Raw genomic sequence first — 11145 nt, 5'->3', positions numbered from 1 at the left:
CGACCTTGGCTTTGGCCCACCTCACACTGCATGCCGCGCTCGTGGCAAACTCGAAATTAACCATTTCCGCGCGATGCTTGTACATACTTTATAGCATATATATATATATATATATATATATATATATATATATATATATATATATATATAGTGTGTGTGTGTGTGTGTGTGTGTGTGTGTGTGTGTGTGTGTGTGTGTGTGTGTAAATATATACCTGTACACACTTAATAAAGAGTGGAAGGTGATGAAGAAAGTACCTGTAACAATCTATAGTGTACATATATATATATAAAGATATATATATATATATATATATATATATATATATATATATATATATATATATATATGTAGCTACCACCAGATAAGTCAACGCGCAGGCTTGCCATCTACGAAGGAGCTCCGTTTAGACCAAATATAAGACCTAGCTGCCAAGACAGTGTGCCTGAGAAAACTTAGAGCAAGGTGACTTAACGGTCTGAAATCAGCTTTCATGACACTTGTTTTTCAGTAATTCACCGGATAGCTAATACGTATCACGTGTTCATGAAAAATACATAAGAAAAGAATTACGCTGATATTTTGTATTTTGCCCTGAAACTGCTTGAACCTATTGTGAGTAAATTAGACATATCTGTAATCTTATCACTTAAAGGGGGTGTCTCACATGTACATGGGCTTTTAACTGGAGTAGCCATCTTGAAATAGCCATCTACCTGTCTGTTACTTTCTCCATCCCTTCTCCCGCCCTCTTAATCTCTCTCCCTTTCCAGCTTTGTGTTTGCACTGAGGCCATCAAAAGTAATAAGTACATAAACAATCCATTTGTCACCTTGATTGCATCAACTTTGCATCTTTGGGCAATGCGCGCTAACAATGGCACAACAGCAATGCCGATGCGTCAACAAAAACTTTATAACCGATGGATCCCAACTCAAAAGACCACGTATGCTTCTGAGACACAACGAAACCATGAAACAGCCTTACCGAACATCGTCTCGCTCTGCGTCACCTGTGCAGCGTGTCATCCCGCGCCAGTTCCGCAGCGCCGCACCTGCGCCACATCTGCCGCCGCTCAGCCGAGGTGTGGCACTGCCGCAGGTTCCGCTGGCTGCGCCACGGCGCCTCCGGTCACGACAGCATCTGGGCGGCGGTGATGCGCCGGCCTCGCCATCTCCTGCCGCTGGGCAGCGTCCGGCTCGGCGACACGGTGAGGCAGCGTGCAGGGCGCGACCAGCCGGGATAGCTCGCAACCTGTCGGTCGGTGAAGGCACGACTTGCGAATTAGCCTGGTGGACATACTCGTAAGTGCTTTGAACCGGCCTTACTATTCTTGGCTAAGACGCACTAAAGAATGCTTACATTGAAATCACTTGTTTGTGCCAAATGCGGACTTGAAACGGCTTGTTTGTTCTGTCAGGAAAGCCAATGGCTTCGCCTGACCAAGACTTCACTTTCTCTGAACACGTCAGCAACCTGCTGTCCACGGTAATCTTCGTCCTTGTTTTGATCTGTGAGGGAAGCCGCCATGAACGCGACGTGCCCCGACCAGTGACGAGTCGTCTCCTTATCTCGCCACCACACCTGCCGCTGCGTAGCGTGAGTGCATAACGCCGGGGCGATATCCACACACGTGATGACGCGACCCCACCAGCGTGTGCCGCCTGGCGCCAGGTGCACTGCGAGATGGCTCCGACTGGCGCCGGGGCAATGGCTGGCGGCGACACGCTGCGCTCGAGCGCCACGCCCGGCGGCCTGCGGGTGAGGGCGGAGCGCACCGCGGCCGACGCCGCCCGGCTCGTCTTCAGCGCCACGGCGCCCGTCGTCTGCCGGCGCGGCGCCGCCTGCCGCCTGCGCGTCAGGCTGACGCAGCCTGACGGTGAGTCGGTGGCGCCTGCCGGTACTATGCAGCTGGTATCAGCTGGCGTATTGCAGCTGGCGTCTTGCGGGGCTAAGTCATATCAAAGTCGTAAGTGCCGAGAAAAGGAATGGGCGCGGATGGTGCCCGAACGATGCGGCTCAGCTATAATCGTTATTCGGCGGGAATCGGACGTTTAGTCCCGCTTTCATACAGACAAATATGTTGAAGGATAGCGCGACTCCATGATACGATATTGTTGCTTTTCGGCGTCAGAAGCAGCCGACTAGTGTTGTTTTGTCCCTCACTTGCTCTCGGGCGTGACGGAATAAAGAGGCGTAGATCATGCTATCGCCAGAAGACAGTGTGGACCGCCCTGGGATGCAGGGATAAGCGCGGCGGTAACTGGGCTCATCCTTTGGTATACAACGCCTTAGGAGACATCGGGACACAGTCCGTCTTCTTCCGGCGTGGTGAACATCGGGTCTTTTGAGCCCTTGGTGGCGGACGTTTGGTACGCATGTAGATCCCACCATCGACGCTTTTAAGAAGGGCGACCTGGCATTGAGTCAACAGACAGGCCGGCCGGGCTGAGTCTCCGGAGTGCACCGGCCGAAGGAGCCGTTAGGCGTAAGTGCAGGTCATGCCGGGCACTGACTGTCCAATGATGGGTTCCACCGTCCCATCAGGTGTACTGTCTACACCGAGCCCTCCCCTCCCCATTGCGGACGAGGCGCAGGGGAGCGCCGTCCAAATAGGGAATCGTTATCCTGGGGCTCAGACGGGTGAGCAAGTCCTTGCGCGGTGTCGGTACACCAGATACCCACCCAGTTGTCTAACCGGTGCTCCACTGACAGCAAATTGACCCGATTCGCCTTAAATAGAGTATACACGTAGCCTCCACGGATGCTTGAAATGGACGGAATAAAGTTTATGGAGCGCATTAAGGGCGCGCGCTGAAGTGCCGGTTGTATTGCCATGGCGCTTAGAACGGGAGGCATGTCCTGATGAGGGCGCCAACGGATGGGTACGCCTGGAATCAATGTCGCATGGCGCCGAACGCTTGATGAGTGAGTGGATTAGTCAAGGACTAGGGGAGGGCTCCCAGGGTTAGTACACAGCGGGCACCTTGCCAATTAGATTCGACGGTTGCGCTGAGTCCCAACCGATTTGTGCGTGCGCACCATGGAATTCAGGACGTTTAAATGCCCGGAATGCATCTAGCCCCGTTTTAGTCCCGTTTAGATATTATCACGAACCAAAATTGTGAAGTTGGGATACCGTGTTAGCAGAGAATGTTCCATATTTATATGGGGCTGTGAACTGAAATAGTCATCTTGAAGAGCTTCCGGTGCTGTTCACAACCCTGCCTTTCCTAAGACCTTAGCCGCTCTAGTTTCTGAGCAACACGCCCGCGAAAATGGGGAAGTATTTTAGGGAAGAGCATTTCAAAGTCACCTTGGCATTCATAACGTCATAATGACGTCATAAATTGGGTCATTTCATAAACCATGCGACGGTCAAGGCCAAACAATAGTGTGTCGGAGCGTTCATATCTGGCGTTTGTGAGCACCACTTCCAGAAAAACGGCTGTCAATTGGCTCTCGATCAATGTTGTGCAAGGCGCAGTGATGTAATCAAACCACGACACATTGAGGAGCGTATTTACACAACGGGGGATTTTGCTGTCTAGAGGAGTCCTTTCCATTTAAGAGTATACCAATAATTATAAGCGAGCTTGTTTCGTCATACCTGATGCTTGCGTCAGGACCTTTAAATCTGAAAATTTCCCTTTAAGGGCGCACAACCTTGCGCGGGGAGACAGCCGTTCATGGTGCTTGATCGGTCCTACCATCCTGTCCATTAACCGGCAGCCAGTTTCACCCCAGCTCTTTGAGTCACTGGATGTATGCGTTGATGCCAGGTGTGCCGTAGTCACCGCGCGTCTTTGAGTCACTGGATGCATTTGTTGATGCCAGGTGTGCCGAAGTCACCGCGTGTATGTGTTGATGCCGGGTGTGCCGAACTCACCGCGTGTGTGTGTTGATGCCGGGTGTGCCGAACTCACCGCGTGTATGTGTTGATGCCGGGTGTGCCGAACTCACCGCGTGTCGAGGCGCACGCTGAATTCCATCCTGATCGTAGCCTGACAAATTGGCTTAGCCAATCGGGACCCCCTCCCGAGGTATCACAATTTAAAAGAGTTGGAGACATCAAACTCACAGATTCGGTTGGCTTCTATGTGAACTCGTCATTTGCACATTTTAAGCCCCTGGGTCGTGACCTTCGGGTCAAATGTCTAACAGGTCAAACTATAAACTTGTTGGCTGCTACAGATGACCTGTTTAGCCTATTGCCGGCCAGCAACATTTTGAGACAAATCTAATGTGTTATACTAAAATATTCAGTGTTTATTGGTTTACAGGACATCAAGTTTGTTGTCACTGCGACGCACCGTTCGCGAGTTGTTCAGCCAACACTTTGGGCAGCGGGGTAGTCAAATTTACCGCCCCTTGAGGACATGGCATGAAACGTCCCAGCCATGCAGCTGCCTCAGACCCATGAGCCAGAACCAACGCGGGCAACCTAGCCGGTTGACAAGTCCAACCAGCGTTCTGCTGTGCATTGTCTGGTTGGCGCAGCATCAGCACCCAACGTCGCACGCCACCATACGGCGACAGACTGCCCGCCGCCTCAGGCCCACTCAGGCTCCGACTCAGCACCAGACACGCGATGCAGGCTGCATGCCGATCGACGGCCTCAATGGACGTCACATTAGATTGTGGTAAACTTTCGCAAATAGCACGAGCTGTCATGTTCGCCTGCAGTAGCAGAACCTGTGGGCTTTACCAATAACGAGGGCCTGCGTCCCCACGAAAATCCTTGTTCATTTCAAAAGTAAGTGTGTGCCATCACCTTATCCCGTTGCTGTTGTACGGCTTGCTCGGTTTGTGATGACTGTATGGGTGCATGGATGTCGATCAGTTCTCGAGCAACATTCTGATACATTTTCCTCTGAAGTCGTGACTTGTTAAGCACCGTATGTGATCAGCGTGTACCGTGCTACCAAGCACCGCCCTGCATTATCGATATTAGACAGGAACTTCTCTGCTCACCGGGGCGGTACCCATGCGTCCGTTTGTTTTTGTTAGAAAAGGGAACGCGTCGCCCGTGGCCGTGAACTCGTTTAGGAAACTCAATGTTTATATCAACTCTATGGAGCCATGCGCAGGCGTGATACGAGCTCGGTCCTTTGAGCGGCGGTCAATAACCTTAAAGGACTATTCCGTCTTTTTGTAATTTTCACTTATTGCGACATCAGACGCGGACAATTTCGTCAGCAGCAACAGTTGAACTCAGAATTTTGATTTTAAGTGGTCCACCCTGCGGGAGAAATCTCATTTGACTCCCTGCTCACAGCTATGAAAGTAATGGGTTTAATTTCCCTTGCATTTTACAGCGTGTGTGTTCTATAATGTTTGCAAAATACTTAAGTGTCAAAATATGTATATGATAAATGCAACAAAAGATTGAAACGTTATGTTTGGATAAAAAGATGTGCGAGCAGGAAGCTTTTGTTCCGCAATTTTAACAAAATGTTATACATGGATTTCATTTCTCCCGTATGACGTTTACCGCGGTGGCTCTTTTCGACGCGCACTTGTTACAGTTACAGTTACAGAGCGTTGACAGTGTAAATTGAACTCAAAATAATCGAGATTAGCATCCTTTTTATGTGTTAACGGTGTTGCAGTTCCACTGTCCAGTGCTATTATTAGACATAACTGGCTCCGTGGTTTCACTAAAATCTATGTTTTGAAGTATGCCCAAAAGGTGGGAAAGTTACTTAACCTCACAGAAAGCATTGCCGCCCGGAGCATGAGCCAAACAACTGGCTTTTAGCATAAGCCCAGCACGGTGATTAGAGGGAGAGGGGGGGGGGGGCGTTATGTATATACATGCACGCACCGCCCGACAAGTTAAAGACGAGCCCCTGTGTCTCCGTTCTCTGCAGCTGCCGACACTCGGGGACTTCCTCTGCTGCTAAGCCGGTGCGAACTGGCGCTCAACTGCTCCGATGGCCTCTGCAGCCCGGAAATGGTGACCGCCCAGCTGACGTCACAGGTAGGTCAGGTCCTGAGCAGAGGCTGTCCAGATGACGTCATCAGGGATCTGATACCGGGCGTGACTTCAGCTGGCGACACAGCGGTGATTCGCGAGGGCGAATGATTGTTCAGCTGGCGCCGCCGGTCGGTCTGAGACCCGTAACTGGACGGTGACGGCTCAGGTGGTCTCAGATGTTTGGCCAGAAACCGGGCACAGGCTGCAGGACGTCACGATGGTGACGTCACGGGCGCAGGAAGAGGCAGAGAAATTGTCGGGCACCGATAAGAGGCAAACATTGTCCGTTGCTGGTGGTGCCGCTGACGTCACAGACGGATCTGACCCCGAAGGTTGGGGGGTGCGGGGTGCCGTCCTTCGGAACGGCCCACGTGTTTCGCCTCGGAGTGATATCGCCACGGGTCGGGAAAGTTAGCCGCTGATGCGCTGGGGAACTGCCGCTGACTGCTTCTAGGAATCCGTAGCACTGAAGTGAAGTCGTCAGCTGGAATTGAACACAATTCCTTGAACAATCGACAGCCTGTAGCAGCCCTCGTGATGAGTTCTTCGGAGTTGTCTTCACGTTTTAATGGCCGCCACCGTAAATGAGCGTCGTCGAAGGCAGCGTCGCTGCAATACATCTCCTGGAGTGTTCCAGGATGTGAGCAGTCCGCACCCTGCTGGTGCCGTCTCTCGAGCATGCACCGCCGCATGCGGATACTCAGGCCATGAACGCAACGGCATTCCCTGAGTCCCCATGGCACGAAACGCATCGAGACCTCACAGAGCTCGCTCGTCGATGACATTCAGCGCCATACAGAACACATATATACCTTCCTCGAACTGTGGTGGCCTCGCGATGATGACTAGCGCACCGCATCACGCACCTTTTGTAGACAGTTAATCACGGACGTTCAGGTCCACAGCTGGCATATCGCACAGAATTGACAGGCCTTTAGTCGTCGCAACAAATGCATCAAAACGAACGACACGCCGGAATGCCCCGCGTATTCTCCACTTTCCACAGCGTAGTCACAGTGGTGTCAGGTGGCATCCATGATGCATGCGGTGGACATTGGTCTTGGCGCAAATCATCCTCCTCTGGCGTCTTTTCCGCGTCCCGTGCAGTAAAGCGCATTATACTGTGCCAGGTCCTCCAAGCCAGGTTTTCGCAGTGGGCTGAAGCCAAGTTTGGCCAAGACACAGCGTCTTCAATGGCGTGGTATGGATGTATTAGGTTTTTGAGACGGCAAAGGCAGTCGTCCGCAGATCAGCCCGTTCACTTTTCTTCTGTAGGTTGTGTAGGTTACAATAATGGGCTGTCCTGCGGCTTGTGCAGGCTTAACTCACACCAGCATTCGATGTAACCAGCCTAACCATTACCTTCCAAAGCTTGACTTTCCTTCAAAATTCTCCTTTTCTTTCTTTCACTTTCCTACCTCGGCGCCGGTGAGGCCTTGAATACCAAATCATCGCCAGACTTTCAGACGATCGAAAGCGTAATAAGCTATCGTCTATCACAGCAGCTACCTTAATTGGGAATCCCATACCCTGTCCTCAGTTGTCGGCATCTTGCCTTTTGCTGCACCTTTCCTGTTTCATTGGTTCAATACATGGTATCGCGCTTTTCACATTTGTGTGATGTCTTGCGCTCAATTATCTACGGTACGCAACGTTGAATAACAGGAAACGTGAATCGTCTGTACGCTCCTATGTGGGACTGATTTTCTCTGACGCGTACCGAGTTGGGCCGCTCGCTTACGTTTTCAAAGCGGTTCGGCCACTTTCAAATGCCTGCTTCAAAAGAATCCCTTCCTCATAGCTTGTTAGCACGCTCTAAGTGCTCTTACTGAAAACATTTTTGAAAGCAAATTGATTTTACGTCAGAAAATATCCCCGGATCAGCATTCCCTAGTGGAAGCTAGTCTATAATTGTCCTGCAGTCTGGCTGAGGCATCTGATCTAAGGCCTAAGCGGTGGCATTGATTGGGATAAAAACACAACCTGTGGGCATCACGTCACTTAAGTTGAGCTTCTTTGGCTTTCTCAAGCCGAGGCTGCTCAAGACAGAATTGTGCGTCAAATCCAAGTTAGCGCCGTCGGTGAGCGAGCACAACAGTTAATGAGCTAATGACTTCAGCGATGCCACCGCTTCTTTCCATTACTTCTAGGGACCGTCTATGCAGTCGTCTCGACCCAGCCTCATATATGTGAATATTGTTGACAACTTGGAAGTGGACCGCCTATGGACAGAGTATCAGCCGCCACCTGTTCAGCTTCAGGTACAACCCACTGGTTATTGCACGCTGTTGTATTTAACAGCAAGCAATACACGTTCAACAGTTATGTACATGTATTTTATGTGTGTGATGCGTGGTGGTGTTTGTTTCTGACAAGTGCATCACACTCTCATCACAGTGGAATGCATACGATGTGTTTTATTGCTCTGCCATCTGTCTATTGCAGTATATTGTCATTAGGTATGTGTGTTGCGTTACAATGCATCATAGCGCCATCCGAGCAGAACCGGCCCACAAACACCGCCCATCGCTGAATGCCGTTACGAACTTGGCATCAGAAACGACACCCGACGCGAGGGCCACGGAGAAAGCTGGACGAGGGGAGATCTACGACTTGCTCGAAGTTGAGACATTCCAGTTCTGGTCGTAGCCTAGGATGAATCGCCCGCAATGAATGGCCAAGCACCACTTGGACGTTTTAGAGCCGCTATGTGCGGCTGTGGGCCCTCGTAAGCAACGGAAACTGAGGAACAGCTTAGCGACTTAAACGGTAATTGCCTGTACTTTTCGAGGATTATATTCCCTGCGGCCGTTAGGACATGGAATTGTATCTCTGGCGAAGACGGCTGTATTCTGGCCGCTAAAACATGTGCTCAACATTTAAAAACCCAACACCAGCTTTGTTTGGGTTCAGTATTAGTCTGCGTCAACAAAACGGTAATGTGTTTAGCCACTACATAAGCCGTCACACCAACCTTTGAGGACTTTATATTGCCCTGCCCACTAAGCATAACTCACCTACATGACCATATTTAGATGTAATTACTTTAGTTTAACAGATCTTTACCCAATGACCGGGCTGTAGGTCACATGACCCAGTTGATGACCGGCTGGCCGGCTGTTGTTCCTATCGACAGCTAGCGGACCGGAGGGTATCTTGACCGCCTGGATAGGCGCCTCTCTTGAGACAAGTGGCGGCCTCAGTTACCCGTCTAATTACCTGATGACCGCTGCTTGCCCGCCTGGCTGCCTTGCCAGCAATGATAATCTGACTGTCAGATTTGGTCCAGCTGTTGGGGGCGATTTATGAACTAGAGATGGATAAATAGACTATGAACTACAATATGGTGACAAGCCAGAGGGCCTGTAATCAGCCATGTGTGTTGATGGTTTCACTAACGAGAATCTCTGTGCACAGCTATCGGCGGTCGCTTCGATGTGCCACCTGGTCACAGCCAATCACATCATCGGATTCGACGGGACTCGACGGCAGCTGTCTGCTCCTGGAGTTCACCTGCTCTATGGTGACTTGTCAGAAGCCCTTCAGGTGGGAGGGCAGACACTCCTGTGCCCTGTGCTTGCCAGGAACTGTTCATAACCAAATAAGATGTGTCGGAAGTCTCAGTTAGGGAAAGGATTTGCCTAATGTGATCGTGACTCTAATCACGCTCAGCTCTGAATGCAGTTACGAACCTGACATCCGAGGTGCGCCAGATGCGAGCGTCGCAGAGACAGCTGCGAGAGGGGAAACCTACAACTTGTTCGAATTACAATTAAATAATGAACTAACGGTCATCCAGTAGCTGTAAACGACGTTCAGTATACCATGAGATGCTGATGAACAGACGAGATGTGGACTAGGTCCTCGCAAGGAAAGGGCTCAATTTGTACCATCGACCTCCTACTTCCGTTACCTAGACTTCCTCTTTTATTATTCGCATGATATGATGGTATCGTTATATAATCATCACCACATTATCTTCTACCGTTTACTCTGGTCATGGCGATTGCGTGTCTATCGTGACACTATTGGCTTTATTGTGTATTGCCCTAATTTATGTAATAGCCAACGCATAAGGACATCCTGTGGTACTCGCCCTCTGCTGGGTGAGAGGCAGGCGACGCCATGTGGTCTCGGTTTCGGAGTGCTCCGTAAACTCCCAGTGACATAAGTCGCAGTTTCCTAATTGCATGCAACTTTTAAAAGGCTTTATACATAATGCACTGCAACAGCAAATAAATCTGTGAGAACTAACGGATCACGCTGCCATAAAAACGCTAGTCTGATTTGGGAGTTGATGCAACACTCCCTAAGGTTTTTTGGGGATGCCTCTGCGGCATGTCGTATAAACAGACCCAAATGCTCGGTCCACTATGGGCATTCATGCGCGTTTTTTACACAACAAAAGCATGGTCCCAGAATTTTTTGGTTTCTGAGCACAGCGACGATTCTTATGAACACTAAGCGAAGATCAACGGCCGGCGTTGGCGGCGGTGAAAGCCGGCGATTCCACGAACCGTGCGTGTTGAGCCGGTGCTGTCGCGGTAACAGAGCCATAGACAAGGGCGAAGCTTCGCAAAACGAAACGGGGAGGGCGGGGGGAGGGGGGTAAACAATGTTCCGACCCTCCCCGAAATGTGCCAACAAAAAAGGCTTCTCCCCGGAGTTTTACTTCTCTCATCCCAAGAAGCAGACCTGTTTAGATTTTACGGTGCTACGAGGCATGTTCTCATGTAGACAAACCTGTGTATCTGAAAAGCGAGATATTCTGGTAACTTTGACCTTTGACCTGCCATATGGGTTTATTTATTGACTTCAGGGGGAGAGACGCAACAACCCCCGTCAGGTGGCATTACGCGAAACGGCGAATCATGTCAAGGTTAAAACTTTTGGTGTTTAATGACAGGTTAGAATGTAAGCTTGAAATACTCGGCGTTTTAGTGTGCATGTCCAATTTTTCATGTTATTGACCACATGTGAACAAAACGCCTCGATTTGACGCCTTTTGCAACGCGGTTCACTTCAACTGATCCCATTCATTTAACGTCTTCCAGACTTATCATTGCCTGATACCGGCTGTCGCGCAGTTTTAGATCCCCCTCCGTCTCCGCGTACGGGGCACCGCGCCGCACCGCGTCATGACCCCGGCCATGTCTGACAGGTGA

The sequence above is a fragment of the Pollicipes pollicipes genome, unplaced genomic scaffold (assembly GCF_011947565.3).
Source record: "Pollicipes pollicipes isolate AB1234 unplaced genomic scaffold, Ppol_2.1 Scaffold_4740;HRSCAF=5597_pilon_pilon_pilon, whole genome shotgun sequence".
NCBI lineage: Eukaryota > Metazoa > Arthropoda > Thecostraca > Pollicipedomorpha > Pollicipedidae > Pollicipes > Pollicipes pollicipes.
The sequence above is the reverse complement of the archived record's forward strand: the minus strand, read 5'-3'. Positions refer to the sequence as shown.